General features: G+C 37.3%; 1 pseudogene; it reads right to left on the reverse strand.

The window, feature by feature from the left end:
• Positions 1-767: 767 nt before the first annotated feature.
• LOC113614308 (RNA-binding protein EWS pseudogene) lies at positions 768-4,710 on the reverse strand (annotated as a pseudogene).
• Positions 4,711-20,620: the final 15,910 nt, after the last annotated feature.

The raw sequence follows: 20,620 nt of genomic DNA on the forward strand, positions 1-20,620 counted from the left end.
GTTCAAATTTGCATTTTAAGGAGAGATCTAGATGACTTGCATGTTCTTGACAACTTGAGAAGCACTGCCCTTAGACAGTAATGATTTTCATGCCTACTGCACATTAGAATCACCTGGGTGTCTTTTTAAAAACAATGGTACCCAGGCTTTACCCAAGATTGAATCAGAGTTTCTGAGCTTGAGCTCCAGGTCTCTCTGAAACTATGATTGAGCACAACTACAAATTTCTTGTTTTGTTTTGTTTCTGTTTGTTTATAAACATTTGAAATTTTATTTAAAATAATTACAACCATGAACATTGTTACAGTTAGAGGCCTTCTTTGTTCTCTACAATGACACTGAGCACATTTGTAAGGGGTTCCCATTGTTTGGTCTTAAACAACCACCTTTCAAAGAAGGAAAAAAAAAACTTGGCACACTACCATTTACGTTGTTTGTTTCTTCACAAATGGTGAAAATACTAAAGAACAGACAAGGAATAATCATAATGTGTGATCAACATTATAAATATGGAATTATAAATTTAAACATTTGTGCAGGGAGCTCATCTTGGTGCTCTGTGGTGACCTAGATGGATGGGATAGGGGGGCATTAGGGACGTCCAAGAGGTAGGGGATATATGTATATATATAGCTGATTCACTTTGTTGTACAACAGAAACTAATACAACATTGTAAAGCAACTATACTCCAATAAAGAAAGAAGGAAAGAAAGTATAAAAAGTAAATAAATCTGGTAGTCAATGCAGCTCCGTGGGGTCTCTGCATCTAGTAGGGTCAGTCTCTGCATTCCTGATGATGCTCACTTTTATCCATTTTCCCATGTTCTTCACTCCTGCCTCTTATTCCTCCCATCTGTTCCATCAAAGGTCCAGGGTGTCCCCTAGGCCACCTTGTCTTCCTCCACAAAAGCCACCCTTTGTCCATGCCCTGGCCATCACAGAAGCCACCTCTGTCTCCACCACAGCCACCTCTGAACATTCCACTAGAACCACTATGGTCCATGAGGCCACCTCGTGCTCTCAGCATGCTACCAGGGCCACCTCTGCCATGGTCACTGCCCGGGGGTGGGAAAGGTGGTGGGAGAAAGCCTTCAGGCTTTGGGGCCTTACACTGGTTGCACTCTGTTCTACAGGTGAAGTTCTGCTTTACACACCCCTGATTGGGGCACTGCCAGTCTCCAGCTTGGTGCTGGACCTTTCTTCCTCCAGACAGGTTCCCTTGGGAACTGCAGGGCCCTCTTGGTGGGAAGCCTCCTCTGTCTCCTCCTCAGCCTCCCATGTAACCCATGGGTCCTCTAGGACCTCCCGGGTCCCTTGGACCTCCTCGGAGATGTGGCGCCATCCCTCTGCCCTCACGGGGTGGCTGCATTCCTCCCTGCATGCTGTTCATTAGAGGCTTCTTCCAAGCCAGAGAAATTTTAAGTTTGCTCCCTTGAAAAATCCTTCCCATCAAACCACTTGACAGCAGTATTGGCAGTTGGTGGGTCTTCATAGGACACTGTAGCATCACCTTTGGCCTTTCCTGTTTCCTTGTCCAAGTATATACGAATCATGGGTTGTCCAGTCCTCTTGTTCACCTTAACAACTCCACACTCCTTAAAGAAGTCTGCCAGATCATCTAGAGTCACACTGTCATTTAATTCCTGCACATAAATTGCACTGTTGTCAGAGTCTTCATCTGGATCTGCAGGTGGGCCTAAATCAAGATCTGGTCCTTCATCTATGGGTCCATCAGGCTTATTGAAGCCACCTGGCTCTTCAGTGCCCATTCCACCATGTCCTCTTCCCCATCCACCTGTGTTCATGCTTCCAGGATCAAATCCTCCTCTTCCACTGCCTTGGTTATCAGGGCCACTCATGCTCTGGTTCTCTCCTGGATTTAGGTTTCAAAGAATTATCAGTGTTCTGTGGTTACAACAACTGAAAAATCTCAACAAAAATCATAGTGAAAAATCAAAATAGTTGTCCAGACTAGGATAAATATCTAAAGGTTCACCACGTCTTTAGGCTAAAATAGATCTTGAACAGTATTATGTTTTTACTTTTTAAGATATGAATTACTGTGCTTTACCTGCACTAAGTAACCACTTTGAAACACATTGCTTTGGGGGTATTATTGAGAAGTAAATATATAAGCAAAAATCTCCATGAAATATATTAAGCTTTAGCTGTAAATTAGCTGTTTTGAGCACTTAATTAAAATACTATCTCATTCTTTTCTTAAGTACAGTGATTTTCCTATAAGAAATAGAGTTTAAGATATCAAGAACATGAATTTGCAATCACCCAGCTTAATCAAGCCTGAGTATTCCCATTGCCTACTAATCTATCAGAAACTGATGTGGTCATACATTGTTCATTCAGGTGTGCTGCTGATATGACTCATACTGGCAGAAAGCTCAGGTTCATTAGATAAAAATCAAACTTGATCTTGCATTGTAATGCAGTCTTCTAACATGCATTTAAGAAACAATAATGTAGCTCTTTGTGGTTGCAACCACTTCTATTATTTTCTCCTAGGATATTGTACATATGCTCTTTTGATTTAATCAAATGTATTACAATCACACTTTATCTTACTAACACAACTTTTTTTGAGTACTAAAAAATTCCTCCTGACCCAGCTAAAGAAGAACATGTGATAGAATTTTATTCTTAGAGAATGGGAATGAATTTTTTAATTATCCATATGTTCCTACCCAAAATTCCAAGGACACAGATCTGCTTGACCACTGGCTAGAAGTAAGAGTATCTGGAAGTATGAAGTCAAAAAGCAGAGCAAAGCTGTGTTTACATGAGGTGAATTCTAAATTTCGGTTACGTTAGGTTAGGGTGCGAGCTTTCTTAGCTACCACTAACTGGAATGCAATTATGTATTACTGATCAGGTATTCAATAGTCAAAAATTAGTGGTACATAAAGTATTGCTTTGGCATTTAAGTAGTTACTATCCTCATGATCTATATACTGTCTTGTCATGTATGACAAGATCTGGGACCCAAGTGATAGTCTGAGATACATACCATCTTGAACAACTTTACGTATGTGAGACAAAGTGGGCTAGATACTTGCACCACTCTGACTTGATCTGATCAGCTTGGAGCTTCAAGAAGCCAACTGTATAATAACTCTATTGGTTATTGGGATTCCTTTTCCTTGCTTGTCTTTTTTATAGGATCTCTGAAATGCAGCTCTGTTATGGTCAATACTTTTAGAGAATGAACTTATAATTACCAGGGGGAAGGGCAGGGAGAAAGGATAGACTGGGAATTCAGGACTAACATGTACACACAGCTATATTTAAAATAAAATGTCTTTCTATGAAAAAAAATTTTTTTGTTTTCTCAGATTTTTTTTATGCCAGAAGACTGTTGTTTTTAATGTTTTTTCATGTCATATAGTTTTTTGAGTCATATAGCAAGTATTGTTGCCATGCAAGCTATAGGTGTAAAACAGAGAAATTAATGGTTATTCTTCCTTTCTTTTAACAACCATGTAATGAGCACCACCAGTTTTATGCAGGTCTAACTCTGTGATATGCAGAAAGATGAATAATGAAGCAGCCGTTGATCACAGGGTCTAACAATCCAGAAGGGAAAGCAAAAAGTACAGATGTATACAATAACTACAATTGTTAAAAGTGCATTTCATGAGTGGTGTTGAGAAATGCTGGGGCTATGAAAGGGAAAGATCAATTTGATTTTGGAGTATCAGGAAAGACTTCACGAAGTCAGTAGTTAAAACAATGTTTATAGATAAGCATTGCAGAAAACCAAAATTTAATCTCTTCTTTCATTTTCTATTTGATGTTTAAATCTCCATACGTCACTTGGCCTTTCTCATTTGTAACAGGAGATTTAAAGCTTTTGTCTTAAGGACAGATTGCATGTCTAAATATAAAAGGCAAAAACTAAAGGATTTACAAAAAAATCGTAGGAGAAAATCTTTATGATCTTGGAATAGGAAAAGCTCCCTTAAACAGTACATAAAGAGGTTAAGAACATATAAATCTTTTGTTTTGTCTTCATCAACCAGTAATACAGTGGAAGATGGATGGACAAACTAGAAGAACATGTGAAGATATTGGTGATACTATGTCTGAAAAATGACTCATACCTTAAATATTTTTTAAAATCTCTCAGAATTAGGTAAGGCAAAGACATTTAAAAATAGGTGAGAGACTTGCCAGTCACATCACAAGATAGGATGTCCACTTGCCCCATAAACATGAAAAGTATTTGACTTCACTTATTATTGGAGAAATGCAAAATAGAATCACAGTACATATAATTTTACTAGAAGAGTGGAAATGACAAAAGAAAATTCCAAATGTTGAGGAAGATGTGGAGGAACTAGAATTCTCATGTACTCTTAGTAGAAGTATAAACTGATAAAACCACATAGGAAGATGTTTGACAGTTTCCAATCGAGTGTAAGTTTACCGTATGTCTCAGCAATTCCAGCCCTAGGAATATACCTGTATTGTATCCTATTGCTGCTGTAATAAACTACCTTAAACTTAGTGTCTTAAAACAACACAAATTTGTTATCTTACAATTCTTTAAATAAAAAGCCTCATCAGGTCTCAGTGAGCTAAAATAGAGGTGTCTTATGTTCCTTTCAGCACTTTCTAGGTTAGAGTCCGTTCTGAAGCCATTCCCAACTTCTAGAAGAGTCCTGCATTCCTCGAGTCATGGCCAAGCCCTCCATTATTAACGCCAGGAATGTTGGATTCTCTCACCCTTCTTCCTTCATTATTTCTCTCTCTCTCTCTCTCTCTCTCTCTCTCTCTCTCTCTTTCTCTCTTGGCCTGTTCTCTCTCTTTGTGCCTTTCTGTCATCTCTCTGCCTCTCTTTGCCTGTATCTCTGTCCCTCTTTGTCTCTGTCTCTCCTTTTCTCTATCTCTCTGATTTTCTTTCTCTCTGTCTGTCTCTTTCTCCTTCTCTCTTTCTTTCACCCACTGTAGCCAGAAAAGTTTCTCTGCTTTTAAAGACCCATGTGATCAATTGGGCCCATCTGAATAACCTAGCTCACTAACTCCATCCATCTTAAAGTTCTTAAATTAGACACATGTGTAAAGTCCAATTGGTGATGTAACATACTGACAGATTTAAGGATTTAGAAAGTAGTTATCAAGTTCAAAAACAGGCAAAACTCACCACTATATTAGAAATCATGATGGGGGTACCCTTGTGGAGGATGTAATTTATGATTAGAAGAGGACATGGGTGGGGGACATTTCCAGGATGATAGAACTGTTCTGTTTCTTATCCTGGGTAAATTGTTTAGTGTGTGAAAATTATGTATGTTATGCTTAAATATTACATTCAAAAAATCTGTTGTACTAACTTCACAGAGCAGTAGATATAATAACCAGATGATATAACAATATTGGAAATTATTTTTATTGGACTATACTATTTGACAGATGTTGTACAGATTTTTTTTGTTCTGTTCCCACATATCCCATATGATAAGCATTATATCCCCATTTAACAAATGAAGGGGCTAAGAACCAGAAGTGTTAAGCAGCATAGCTAATAAAGATCACCTTGACTTAAAAAAAATTAGTTTTGTTTTTTACTTTTTGCTTCTATATAATGGAAATCACCTGGTACCTTACTTATATCAAACTTTATCCCTTTCTATATAATATTGGAAATTTTGACCACACTTCTTTATTAGATTCTATTTACTATTTTCTGGTCAGAGACAAATAATTATCTATAACTACATGCAGCATGTAACAAACTATTTAGGAAAAGAGTTTCAGTTGCTTCCATGCATTTTCTAGACAATAGCATTGAAACCTGAAATGACATTGCATTCCAGAGTATACAGCCAGGACTTCTGCTTTTCAAAAGGATATTGTTCTCATAAATCATGGGAGGAAATGAGGTCCTGGAAATGCTAAAGGAGTCTGTAGAGCTATGGGATTCCCTCAACCTTTACCAACAGGTTTCTAGAATACTCCAATTATCTCTGCAGGATCAGGTATGCTTAAGATGAACTCTTCAACACTATAGAGAATACATCCCTTGCCTAGTCTTTGAGGTAAGATTGTTTCATAGAACTTTAGGGTTGCTTCTCTACTCTAAGATTCTGAGTTTGGAAATGCTATTTGAGATGGGTCTCCCTAAATGGTAACTAAAATCGTTGGTTCTTATGTATTGGTCTGATGGTGGCTACTAGGATATTTGGTTAATCAGTTGCATACTAAAAAAAATATAATGAATTTTTAAATTTCTCATACTTTTGCCACTTCTTGGAATCAAGTTTACCATTATATCCTGGTAAGACAAGATATATCAGAAACAAAGGAGATTAAGATTCAACCTAAATCCAAACTATGTACTTCTTTATCACATATTCTAGTTATATATTATCAGGATAGATCAGGTATAGGAAATAAATCTGATGTTTTAAACATATTTAACTCCAATATTTTTAGTTTTCTTATTTATATTGGGACTTCAGCATTATTTATTCCAGGCACCCGAAATAATGGGTCAGAATTATTCACATAATTAAACTTGTATACTAAATATGTTTACACATTTCTCTCACACATAAACTACAAATGTGAGCTCTAAAGAGTTTTTTCATTGAGTTCCAGACTTTTAAAATATATAATTCAAAATATTATTTTGAAAATATTTAAAATATCTATACAAAAGACACTTGAAAGTGCTAGAAAATCTTCATTTTGGAGAAAGAAAGAGAGTTGGGGGGTTGTCAACGTCATAAAAAATTAGATTTTGAAGACAAACAAGAGAAGAATAAAAATAAAGGAAAAGCTGAATTACTATAATCACCTGACAAATGACTTCTACATTTTTATGTTTTTTTTAATTTTGGAGTAAGTAGAAAATATTAAAAAGCGTGCCAAAATGAGATATGAGATATAGATTTTCCCCTTGTTTTCTCAACTTATAGAAAAAAAAAAGCAATATTGCTTTTTGTTTCTGCAACTAGGAAAAGTCAAAAAGAACTGGCTAAAATGCACATCCTCCCACAATTTATTTTTGGTGTGCCAGGTCAAACTGTTGCAGAAGGATACTTGTTGAACTTCAATCTGGCTTGCCGTCTATCGGCACTTCAGTGCACTTCCACCACCACTTTGCATGCAAGATTGGTAGACAGGTAAGGCTACAACAGGAAAACAAGGTAGTTTATCACATGGAGGCTGCAACCCAGAAGTTCTGGATTCAAATGCAAAAAGTTATGCCTCTCTATGCTCTGCTTTTTTTCATCCCTAAGATGAGAGTAACATTAATAATAGCACTTACCTCACAGTGTTGTTGTGAAAATTAACTGAGCTAATATTTAAAAATTGCTTAGAACAATGTCCAGAATATTAGAAATGTTGCATAAGTTTTAGCCACAGTATATAGGCTTTTCTTTAGCTCAAGTGAAAGCATGATATTTCTTGGAAATGTAGAGGGAACTGCCCTTGAAGGCCAGTAAACATATGTTTGAAAAATATTATCCTTATCCTGAAGGAGCAGCTAAAGTTATTGAAAGGACTGCCAGGACACATTCACTGGTTATCTGATTTTCAGAGTGGGCTCTGAGCCTAGAGCTGGATTTAGTCTCCTCTGTTTCTAGAGCTGTCTACTGGCCACACATTTAAATGAGCACTTTTATTGCCCAGAAACATACAGACATCAGGCTAAGCTTTCTATACGACAACAGAAGAATCTGCACCTGACTAAGCTAAGGCAGTGCCCCAATAGGACTGCATAAGTCCTAAGGAATGGCTGTCTGTACTACTACTGCTTGTGTAACTAGTTATGTTAGAAAGAGAACATGTCTCTGGTAAATGATTCTCGAACACATGAGTGAAGTAGCATGCATATGGATTTTGTTTTGTTTTGTTTTCTGTTTACATTCAACATGTAGAGAATAAACAACATGTACTACAATGTGTACCACATTGAAAGAAAACTCAAATGATATTGTTGAATTTATAAGGAAAAAGCATTAGAGTGTTACCACTAATTTTTACTTAAAGAGATTTACCAAATAATTCTTAAAATAAGCAATATCCCCTAGAACATTTCAAATGTTTTCAATATTCAACATGTATTTATTGAGCACTACTATGGGCCAAGTACCAATCTTACCCAATCTTAATTTAAGTGAGAGTAGATGTAGAAAAATACTGTATTGGGATTTAAACCATCTTTCTTAGCCTGTGTTATTTGACATTTATACAAGTATTTTTTGTATACTTGACATTACTAAGTATAATTTACACAGTTAATTTTCTGTCAATGGGTACTTTAGCCACAAAAACACTAAAATTACTTCTAGTTATAGTAATACATAACTTTACTGATTTTTCCAATCAAAAGTGACTAAAAACAATAATTTAAGAATATATGACATTATTGTCCTTTATGTTAACTAATGTGGTCTTTAAATTAGTATATTGCTGAATGCTACTTAAAAAGAAAAGAATTGGAGGAGATAAACCACTGGGGAGCAAAGTTTAAACTTATATTCCTCTGTTTCTTGTAAACTGGTTATTATTTTCTTTAAATGTTAGTAAACGGAACAGAGGCTCTCTGAGATAGTCAACTGTTCTAGTATTTATATCTATTTTTTAATCTCACAAGAGTGTAACATTTAACTGTGAGAACTGAGATGACCCTAGAGTTTTCTTTGTTAATAAGAAATTGAATTTGTCCATTTGACTAAAACATAGATTTTGACTCCACTCTTTGGCAATGTGGATGCTGTCTGAATTATTTTTTCATATTCACAGCAGGATGGCAGTTTCATTTGCAAAGCTCCTAGTCCAATTTTCATATCTAGCAAAATTTAATCCATGTGATCTGAGATTTTACACTTTCTAGTCTCATTTTCTGAACTTCTTTTATCCTAAATAGATGCAACTCATGAGAAATAATGAGACTCTAACCTCCTACTCTTTTTTTTTTTTTTTTTTTTTTTTTTTTTTTTTGTGGTACGTGGGCCTCTCACTGCTGTGGCCTCTCCCGTTGTGGAGCACAGGCTCCAGACACGCAGGCCCAGTGGCTATGGCCCACGGGCCCAGCCGCTCTGCAGCATGTGGGATCCTCCCGGACCGGGGTACAAACCCGTGTCCCCTGCATTGGCAGGCGGACTCTCAACCGCTGTGCCACCAGGGAAACCCAAACCTCCTGCTCTTAAGGATGATTTTTACAGCTCCCAAGTTATAATTATCCACCAAAACTTCCTCTCTAAATCCATCCTGGCTTGTTTTCTCAGTCTCTGTCTCCTAATGAAAGTAAAAAGAAAAATATTGATGAAAGACTAAAAAATGATTAGTAAATCAAATATCTATAGGGCAGGATAGTTACTCAGTTTCAAAGCTTACCCAAAATTACATTTTCAACCAGTTGTTCAAATAATTGAAAAAAGATGAAGGGTATGTCTACCTATTTATGGGAGGGAAGGCAGTGGTGAGCCACTTCTGCTATTTTATACTTGGCTGAGCAACTGTGTATTTTTTTTAAATATAATACCTCTCCAATTTCAATTACTAGCTATTGTTCCTTAATTTTTGGCAACTGTTTGGCCTTCATTTATTGTTTTTATACTTTTCTCTGTGTTCATGTGTATTTTACTGGGAAAATAGAAGAAATTGAGGTTGCTGGACCAATGTCATTTTTTAAAAACAACTTTATTGAGATATAATTTATATGACATAAAATTAACTCATTTCAAGTATATAATTCAATGTTTTTTAGTATGTTCAGAGTTCTGCAAGCAGCATCCTAACCAATTTTAGGAAATTTTAATAAACATTAAAAAGAAACCTGATAGCCATTAGCTTTCTCTCCCCATTTCTTGCCCAAATCCTCCAGGCACAGGCAACTACTAATACATGTTCTCTTTATACATTTGCTTATTCTGGACATTTCATACAAATGACATAGAATACGTGGTCTTTAGTGACTGGCTTATTTCACCTAGTATAATGTTTTAAAGGTTTATCCATGTTTTGGCATATATCACTACTTTATTTCTTTTATGGCCAAATGATAGTCATTTGTATGTATATACTACATGTTGTTTATCTGTAAATTAGTTAATGCATTGGTTCAACTTTTTGGCCATTGTTAGAAATGCTGCTATGAACATTTATGTAATTTTTTTCCAAAACTTTTAGTGGAGTATAGTTGATTTACAATGCTGTGTTAGTTTCCAGTGTACAGCAAAGTGAATCAGTTATACATATACATATATCCACTCTTTTTTAGATTCTTTTCCCATATAGGCCATTGCAGAGTACTGAGTAGAGTTCCCTGTGCTATACTGTAAGTCCTTATTAGTTGTCTATTTTATATATAGTAGTGTGTATATGTCAATCCCAATCTCCCCATTAATCCCTCTCCTCCTCTTATGCCCTGGTAACCATAATTTATTATGATTACTCTATTTCTGTTTTGTAGATAAGTTCATTTCTATGTTTTTCTTTAGATTCTACATATAAGCATATTGTATGATATTTGTCTTTCTTTATCCAACTTACTTGATTCAGTATAACAATCTCTAGGTCCATCCATGTTGCTGCAAAAGGCATTCTTTAATTCTTTTTTATGGCTGAGTAATATTCAGTTGTATATACGTACCACCTTTTCATTATCTTTTCTTCTGTTGATGGATGTTTATGTTACTCCCATGTTCTGGCTATTGAAAATAGTGCTTCAATGAGCATAAGGTGCATGTATCTTTTTGAATTATGATTTTCTCTCGATATATGCACAGGAGTGGGATTGTTGGATCCTATGGTAGCTCCATTTTTAGTTTTTAAGGAAACTCCATACTGTTCTCCATAGTGGCTATACCAATTTACATTCTCACCAACAGTGCATGAGGGTTCCCTTTCTCCACACCTACTCTAGCATTTATTGTTTGTAGATTGTTTGGTGATGGCCATTCTGAGAGGTGTGAGGTGATATATCATTTAGTCTTGATTTGCATTTCCCTAATAATTAGTAATGTAGAGTATCTTTTCTGTACCTCTTGACCATCTATATGTCTTCTTTGGAGAAATGTCTATTTAGATCTTCTGCCCATTTTTTGATTGGGTTGTTTGATTTTTTGATATTGAGCCACTTGAGCTGTTTGTATATTTAGGAGATTAATCCCTTTTTTGTTACTTCATTTGAAAATATTTTCTCCAATTCTGAGGGTTGTCTTTTTGTTTTGTTTATGGTTTTCTTTACTGTACTGAAGCTTTTACATTTCATTAGGTCCCATTTGTTTCTTTTTCTTTTTCTTTTCATTACTCTAGGAAGTGGATCAAAAAAGATCTTGCTGTAATTTATGTCAGAGTGTTCTGCCTATTTTATCCTCTAAGAGTTTTATAGTATCTGGCCTTATATTTAGGTCTTTAATCCATTTTGAGTTTACTTTTGTGAATGGTGTTAGGGAGTATTCTAATTTCATTTTTTTAAATGTAGCTGTCCAGTTTTCCCAGCACCACTTATTGAAGAGACTGTTGTTTCTCCATTGTACATTCTTATCTCCTTTGCCATAGATTAGCTGACCATAGGTGCATGGGTTTATCTCTGGACTTTCTATCAAGTTCCATTGATCTATATTTCTGCTTTTGTGCCAGTACTATACTATTTTGATGACTGTTTCTTTGTAGTATAGTCCGAAGTCAGGGAGCCTGATTCCTCCAAATCCATTTTACTTTCTCAAGATTGCATCGACTATTCGGGGCCTTTTGTGTTTCCATACAAATTGTAAAATTTTCTCTAATTCTGTGAAAAATGCCATTGGTAATTTGATAAGAATTGCACTGAATCTGTAGATTATTTTGGGTAATACAGTCATTGTGACAATATTGATTGTTCCAATCCATGGACCTAGTATATGTCTTCATCATTTGTTTGTGTCATTTTTATTTCTTTCATCAGTATCTTATAGTTTACTGAGTATAGATCTTTTGCCTCCTTAGGTAGGTTTATTCCTAGGTATTTCATTGCTTTTGTTGCAATGGTAAATGGGATTGTCTCCTTAATTTCTCTTTCTGATATTTCATTGTTAGTGTGTATGAATGCAAGAGATTTCTGTGTATTAATTTTTTTGTGTGTGTGTGTGTGTGTGTTTTTTTGCGGTACGCGGGCCTCTCACTGCTATGCCCTCTCCCACTGCGGAGCACAGGCTCCAGATGGGCAGACTCAGCAGCCATGGCTCACAGGCCCAGCCACTCCACGGCATGTGGGATCTTCCCGGACTGGGGCACGAACCCATGTCCCCTGCATCGGCAGGCGGACTCTCAACCACTGCGCCACCAGGGAAACCCTGTGTATTAATTTTGTATCCTGCAACTTTACCAAATTCTTTGATGAGCTCTCGTAGTTTTCTGGTAACATCTTTAGGATTTTCTATGTATAGTATCATGTCATCTGCAAATAGTGACAGTTTTACTTTTTATCCAAGTTGAATTCCTTTTATTTCTTTTTCTTCTCTGATTTCTGTGGCTAGGATTTCCAAACTATGTTGAATAATAGTGACAAAAGTGGATAGCCTTGTCTTGTTCCTGATCTTAGAGGAAATGTTTTTAGTCTGAAAGCAGAAAAATACACTTTCTCCTCAGGTGCATATGGAACATTCTCCAGGATAGATCACATCTTGGGTCACAAATCAAACCTCAGTAAATTTAAGAAAGTTGGAATCATATCAAGCATCTTTTCCAACCACAACACTATGATATTAGAAATCAATTACAGGGAAAAAAAACATTTAAAAACACAAACACGAGAGCTTAAAGATGTTGGAAGAGTAAGATGTGGAGATCACCTTCCTCCCCACAAATACGTTGGAAATACATCTACATGTGGAACTGCTCCTATAGAACACCTACTGAATGCTGGCAAAAGACCTCAGACCTCCCCAAAGGCAAGAAACTCCCCACGTACTTGGGTAGGGCAAAAGAAAAAACAGAGATAAAGGAATAAGGATGGGACCTGCACCAGTGGGAGGGAGCTGTGAAGGAGGAAAGTTTTCCACACACTAGGAAGCCCCTTCGTGGATGGAGACTCTGGGTGGTGGAGGGGGGAAGCTTCGGAGCCATGGAGGAGAGCGCAGCAGCAGGGGTGCAGAGGTCAAAGTGGAGAGATTCCCGCACAGAGGATCGGTGCCGACCAGCACTCACCAGCCCGAGAGGCTTGTCTGCTCACCCGGCAGGACTGGTGCGGGCTGGGAGCTGAGGCTCGGGCTTCCCTTGGATCCCAGGGAGAGGACTGGGTTTGATGGCGTGAACACAGCCTGAAGGGGGCTAGTGCACACAGCTAGCCAGTAAGGAGTCCAAGAAAATGTCTGGAGCTGCCTAAAAGGCAAGAGACTTTTTCTTCCCCCTTTGTTTCCTGGTGCGCAAGGAGAGGGGATTAACAGCACAGCTTAAAAGAACTCCAGAGAGGGCCGTGAGCCGTGGCTATCAGAAAGGACACCAGACACAAGCATGGCACGCTAAGGCTGCTCCTGCCACCAACAAGAAGCCTGTGAGCAAACACAGGTCACTATCCACACCACCCCTCCTGATAGCCTGTGCAGCCTGCCACTGCCAGAGCCCCCTGATACAGGGACAACTTCCCCAGGAGATCTCATGGTACGCCTCAGGCTGTTGCAACATCACGTTGGCCTCTGACACCGCAGGCTCGCCCCACATCTGTACCACACCCTCCGCCTTGCCTGAGAAAACCAGAGCCCCCCGAATCAGCTGCTCCTTTAGCCCAGTCCTGTCTGAACGAAGAACAGACACCCTCAGGCAACATACATGCAGAAGCAGGTCCAAAACCAAAGCTGAACCCCAAGAGCTGTGACAACAAAGAAGAGAAGGGGATAACTCTCCCAGCAACCTCAGGAGCAATGGATTAAAGCTCCACAATCAACTTGATATACCCTGCATCTGTGGAATACCTGAATAGACAACAAATCATCCCAAATTGAGGAGGTGGACTTTGGGAGCAAATGTATAGTTCTTTTTTTCCTGTTTTCCTCTTTTTCTGAGTGTGTATATGTATGCTTCTCTGTGTGATTTTGCCTTTTACCATTAGTCCTAGGGTTCTGTCTGCCCTTTTTTTTTTTTATTAAAATTTTTTTTCTTAATAATTATTTTTACTTTAAAAACTTTATTTTATTTTACTTTATTTTGTTTTATCCTCTTTTTTTCTTACTTTCTATTTTTTCTCCCTTTTATTCTGAGCTGTGTGGATGAAAGGCTCTTGGTGCTCCAGCCAGGGGTCAGTGCTGTGCCTCTGAGGTGCGAGAGACAACTTCAGGACACTGCTCCACAAGAGACCTCCCAGCTCCATGTAATAACAAATGGCAAAAATCACTAAGAGATCTCCAGCTCAACGCCAAGACCCACCTCCACTCAATGACCAGCAAGCTACACTGCTATACACACTGGCCAAAAAAACTAGCAAGACAGGAGCACAAACACATCTGTTAGCAGAGAGGCTTCCTGAAAATCATAATAAGGCCACAGACATACCAAAACACACCACCAGACGTGGACCTGCCCAGCAGAAAGACAAGATCCAGCCCCATCCCCCATAACACAGGCACTAGTCCCCTCTACCAGGAAACCTACACAACCCACTAAACCAACCTTAGCCACTGGGGACAGACATCAAAAACAACAGGAACTACGAACTTGCAGCCTGCAAAAAGGAGACCCAAAACACAGTAAGTTAAGCAAAATGAGAAGACAGAAAAACACACAGCAGATTAAGGAGCAAGGTAAAAACCCATGAGACCTAACAAATGAAGAGGAAATAGGCAGTCTACCTGAAAAAAAATTCAGAATAATGATAGTAAAGATGATCCAAAATCTTGGAAATAGAATAGAGAAAATATAAGAAATGTTTAGCAAGGACTTAGAATAATGAAACAGCAAACAAAAAATGATGAACAACAAAATAAATGAAATTAAAAATTCTCTAGAGGGGATCAATAGCAGAATAACTGAGGCAGAAGAACAGATAAGTGACCTGGAAGATAAAATAGTGGAAATAAATACTGCAGGGCATAATAAAGGAAAAAGAATGAAAAGAACTGAGGACACTCTTAGAGACAACTGGGACAACATTAAATGCATCAACATTCGAATTATAGGGTTCCTAGAAGAAGAAGAGGAAAAGAAAGGGACTGAGAAAATATTTGAAAAGATTATAGTTGAGAACTTCCCTAACATGGGAAAGGAAATAGTTAATCAAGTCCAGGAAGCACAGAGAGTCCCATACAGGATAAATCCAAGGAGAAACACGCCAAGAAACATAGTAATCAAACTATCAAAAATTGAATACAAAGAAAACATATTAAAAACAGCAAAGGAAAAACAACAAATAAAACACAAGGGAATTCCCATAAGGTTAACAGCTGATCTTTCAGCATAAACTCTGCAAGCTAGAAGGGGGTGGCAGGACATATTTAAAATGATGAAGGAGAAAAACCTACACCCAAGATTACTCTACCCACCAAGGATCTCATTCAGATTTGATGGAGAAATTAAAGGCTTTACAGACAAGCAAAAGCTAAGAGAATTCAGCACCACCAAACCAGCTTTACAACAAATGCTAAAGGATTTTCTCTAGGCAGTAAACACAAGAGAAGGAAAACACCTACAATAACAAACCCAAAACAATTAAGAAAATGGGAATAGGAACATACATATCGATAATTACCTTAAATGTAAGTGGATTAAATACTCCAACCAAAAGACTTAGACTGGATAAATTGATACAGAAACAGGACCCATATATATGCTGTCTACAAGAGACCCACTTCAGACTTAGGGACACATACAGACTGAAAGTGAGGGGATGGAAAAAGATATTCCATGCAAATGGAAATCAAAAGAAAGCTGGAGTATCAATTCTCATATCAGACAAAATAGACTTAAAAATAAAGACTATTACAAGAGACAAAGTAGGACACTAGATAATGATCAAGGGATTGATGCAAGAAGAAGATATAAAAATCGTAAATATTTATGCACCCAACATAGAAGCACCTCAATACATAAGGCAAATACTAACAGCCATAAAAGGAGAAATCAACAGTAACACAATCATAGCAGGGGAATTTAACACCCCACTTTCACCAATGGACAGATCATCCAAAATGAAAATAAATAAGGAAACACAAGCTTTAAATGATACATTAAACAAGATGGACTTAATTGATATTTATAAGACATTCCATCCAAAAACAACAGAAAACACTTTCTTCTCAAGTGCTCATGGAACATTCTCCATGATAGATCATATCTTGGGTCACAAATCAAGCCTTGGTAAATTTAAGAAAATTGAAATCATATCAAGTATCTTTTCCGACCACCATGCTATGAGACTAGATATCAATTACAGGAAAAAATCTATAAAAAATACAAACACATGGAGGCTAAACAATACACTACTTAATAATGAAGAGATCACTGAAGAAATCAAAGGGGAAATCAAAAAATACCTAGAAATAAATGACAATGAATAAACAATGACCCAAAACCTATGGGAGGTCTTCCCTGCTGGGGCAGTGGTTGAGAGACCGCCTGCTGATGCGGGGGACATAGGTTCGTTCCCCAGTCCAGGAAGATCCCACATGCCGTGGAGTGGCTAGGCCTGTGAGCCATGGCCGTTGAGCCTGTGTGTCCGGAACCTGTGCTCCACAACGGGAGAGGCCACAACAGTGAGAGGCCTGCGTACCAAAAAACAACAACAACAACAACAAAAACCTATGGGTTGCAGCAAAAGCAGTTCTAAGAGGGAATCTTATACCAATACAATCCTACCTTAAGAAACAAGAAACATCTCAAGTAAACAACCTAACCTTACACCTGAAGCAATTAGAGAAAGAAGAACAAAAAAACCCCCAAAGTTTGCAGAAGGAAAGGAACCATAAAGGTCAGATCAGAAATAAGTGAAAAAGAAATGAAGGAAACAATAGCAAAGATCAATAAAACTAAAAGCTGGTTCTTTAAGAAGATAAACAAAATTGATAAACTATTACCCAGACTCGTCAAGAAAATATGGGAGAAGACTCAAATCAATACAATTAGAAATGTAAAAGGAGAGGTAACAACCGACACTGCAGAAATACAAAGGATCATGAGAGATTACTACAAGCAACTCTATGCCATTAAAATGGAAAACCTGGAAGAAATGGACAAATTCTTAGAAATGTACAACCTTCTGAGACTGAACTAGGAAGAAATAGAAAATATGAACAGACCAATCACAAGCACTGAAATTGAAACTGTGATTAAAAATCTTCTAACAAACAAAAGCCCAGGACCAGATGGCTTCACAGGCGAATTCTATCAAACATTTAGAGAAGGGATAACACCTATCCTTCTCAAACTCTTCCAAAATATAGCAGAGTGAAGAACACTCCCAAACTCATTCTACGAGGTCACCATCGCCCTGATACCAAAACCAGACAGAGATGTCACAAAGAAAGAAAACTACAGGCCAATATCACTGATGAACATAGATGCAAAAATCCTCGACAAAATACTAGCAAACAGAATTCAACAGCACATAAAAGGAACATACACCATGATCAAGTAGGGTTTATCCCAGGAATGCAAGGATTCTTCAATATACGCAAATCAATCAATGTGATACACCATATTGAAGGAGAAAAATCATATGCTAATCTCAATGAATGCAGAAAAAGCTTTTGACAAAATTCAACACCCATTTATGATAAAAACCCTGCAGAAAGTAGGCATATGGGCACTTTCCCCAACATAATAAAGGCCATATATGACAAAATTACAGCCAATATCATTCTCAATGGTGAAGAATTGAAACCATTTCCCCTAAGATCACGAACAAGACAAGGTTGCCCACTCTCACCACTATTATTCAACATAGTTTTGGAAGTTTAAGTCACAGCAATCAGAGAAGAAAAAGAAATAAAAGGAATCCAAATCAGAAAAGAAGTAAAGCTGTCACTGTTTGCAGATGACATGATACTATACAAAGAGAATCCTAAAGATGCTACCAGAAAACTACTAGAGCAAATCAATGAATTTGGTAAAGTAGCAGGATACAAAATTAATGCACAGAAATCTCTGGCATTCCTGTACACTAATGATGAAAAATCTGAATGTGAAATTAAGAAAAGACTCCCATTTACCACTGCAACAAAAGGAATAAAATATCTAGAAATAAACCTATGTAAGGAGACAAAAGGCCTGTATGTAGAAAATTATAAGACACTGATGAAAAAAATTAAGATGGTACAACTGATGGAGAGATATACCATGTTCTTGGATTGGAAGAATCAACATTGTGAAAATGACTCTACTACCCAAAGCAATCTGCAGATTCAATGCAATCCCTATCAAACTACCACTGGCATTTTTCACAGAACTAGAACAAAAAATTTCACAATTTGAATGGAAACACAAAAGACCCCGAATAGCCACAGCAATATTGAGAATGAAAAACGGATCTGAAGGAATCAGGCTCCCTGACTTCAGACTGTACTACAAAGCTACAGTAATCAAGACAGTAAGGTACAGGCACAAAAACTGAAATATAGATCAATGGAACAGGATAGAAAGCCCAGAGATAAACCCTCACACATATGGTCACCTTATCTTTGATAAAGGAGGCAAGAATATACAGTAGAGAAAAGACTGCCACTTCAATAAGTGGTGCTTGGAAAACTGGACAGGTACATGTAAAAGTATGAAATTAGAACACTCCCTAACACCATACACAAAAATAAACTCAAAATGGATTAAGGACCTAAACATAAGGCCTGACACTATCAAACTCTTAGATGTAAACAAAGGCAGGACACTCTATGACATAAATCACAGCAAGATCCTTTTTGACCCACCTCCTAGAGAAATGGAAATAAAAACAAAAATAAACAAATGGAACCTAATGAAACTTAAAAACCTTTGCACAGCAAAGGATACCATAAACAAGACCAAAAGACAACCCTCAGAATGGGAGAAAATATTTGCAAATGAAGCCACTGACAAAGGATTAATCTCCAAAATTGATAAGGCACTCATGCAGCTGAATATTGAAGAAACAAACAACCCAATCCAAAAATGGCAGAAGACCTAAATAGACATTTCTCCAAAGAAGACATACAGACTTCCAACAAACACATGAAAGGACGCTCAACATCAATAATCATTAGAGAAATGCAAGTCAAAACTACCATGAGCTATCATCTCACACCAGTCAGAATGGCCATCCTCAAAAAATCTATAAACAATAAATCCTGGAGAGCGTATGGAGAAAAGGGAACACTCTTGCACTGCTGGTAGGAATGTAAATTGATACAGCCACTATAAGAACAGCATGGAAGTTCCTTAAAAAACTAAAAATAAAACTACCATATGACCCAGCCATCCCACTACTTGACATATACCCTGAGAAAACCATAATTCAAAAAGAGACATGTACAACAATGTTTGTTGAAGCACTATTTACAATAGCCAGGACATGGAAACAACCTAAGTGTCCAGCAACAGATGAATGGATAAAGAAGATGCGGCCCATATGTACAATGGAATATTACTTATCCATAAAAAGAAATGAAATTGAGTTATTTGTAGTGAGGTGGATGGACCTAGAGTCTGTCATACAGAGTGAAGTAAGCCAGAAAGAGAAAAACAAATACCATATGCTAACACATATATATGGAATCTAAGAAAAAAAAAGGGGGTCATGAAAACCCTAGGGGCAAGATGGTAATAAAGACACAGACCTACTAGAGAATGGACTTGAGGATATGGGGACTGGGAAGGGTAAGCTGTGACAAAGCGAGAGAGTGGCATGGACATATAGACACTATCAAACGTAAAATAGATAGCTAGTGGGAAGTAGCCTCATAGCACAGGGAGATCAGCTAGGTGGTTTTTGACCACCTAGAAGGGTGGGATAGGGAGCGTGGGAGGGAGGGAGTCAGAAGAGGGAAGAGATATGGGAACATATGTATATGTATAACTGATTCACTTTGTCATCAAGCAGAAACTAACACACCATTGTAAAGCAATTATACTCCAATAAAGATGTTAAAAAAAAAAAACAACAGAAACACATGGATGCTAAGCAATATGTTACTAAATAACCAGTGGTTCTCTGAAGACATCAAAGAGGACAGCAAAAAATACCTAGAGAAAAATGACAATGAATACACGATGATCTAAAACATATAGGATGAAGCAAAAGCAGTACTAAGAGGGAAGTTTATAAAAATACAAACTTACCTCAAAAAAGAAGAAAAATCTCAAACAACGTAGCCTTACACCTAAAGCAGTTACAGCGAAAAGAACAAACAAAGCCCAATGTTAGAAGTAGGTAAGAAATCATAAAGATCAGATCAGAAATAAATGAAATAGAGACAATGAAATCAATAGCAAAGATCAATGAAACTAAAAGCTGGTTCTTTGAGAAGGTAAACAAAATGGATAAACCTTTAGTCTGACTCATCAAGAAAAAAGGGAGATGGCTCAAATCAAGAAAATTAGACATGAAATAGGAGAAGTTACAATGGACACCACAGAAATAAAAGATCATAAGACACTACTACGCCAATAAAATGGACACCTAGAAGAAATGGACAAATTGGCATTATACGC

This window comes from Aethalodelphis obliquidens, unplaced genomic scaffold (genome assembly GCF_003676395.1).
Source record: "Aethalodelphis obliquidens isolate GAN/ISIS:26980383/991018 unplaced genomic scaffold, ASM367639v1 scaffold93, whole genome shotgun sequence".
In the NCBI taxonomy this organism is placed as follows: Eukaryota; Metazoa; Chordata; class Mammalia; order Artiodactyla; family Delphinidae; genus Aethalodelphis; species Aethalodelphis obliquidens.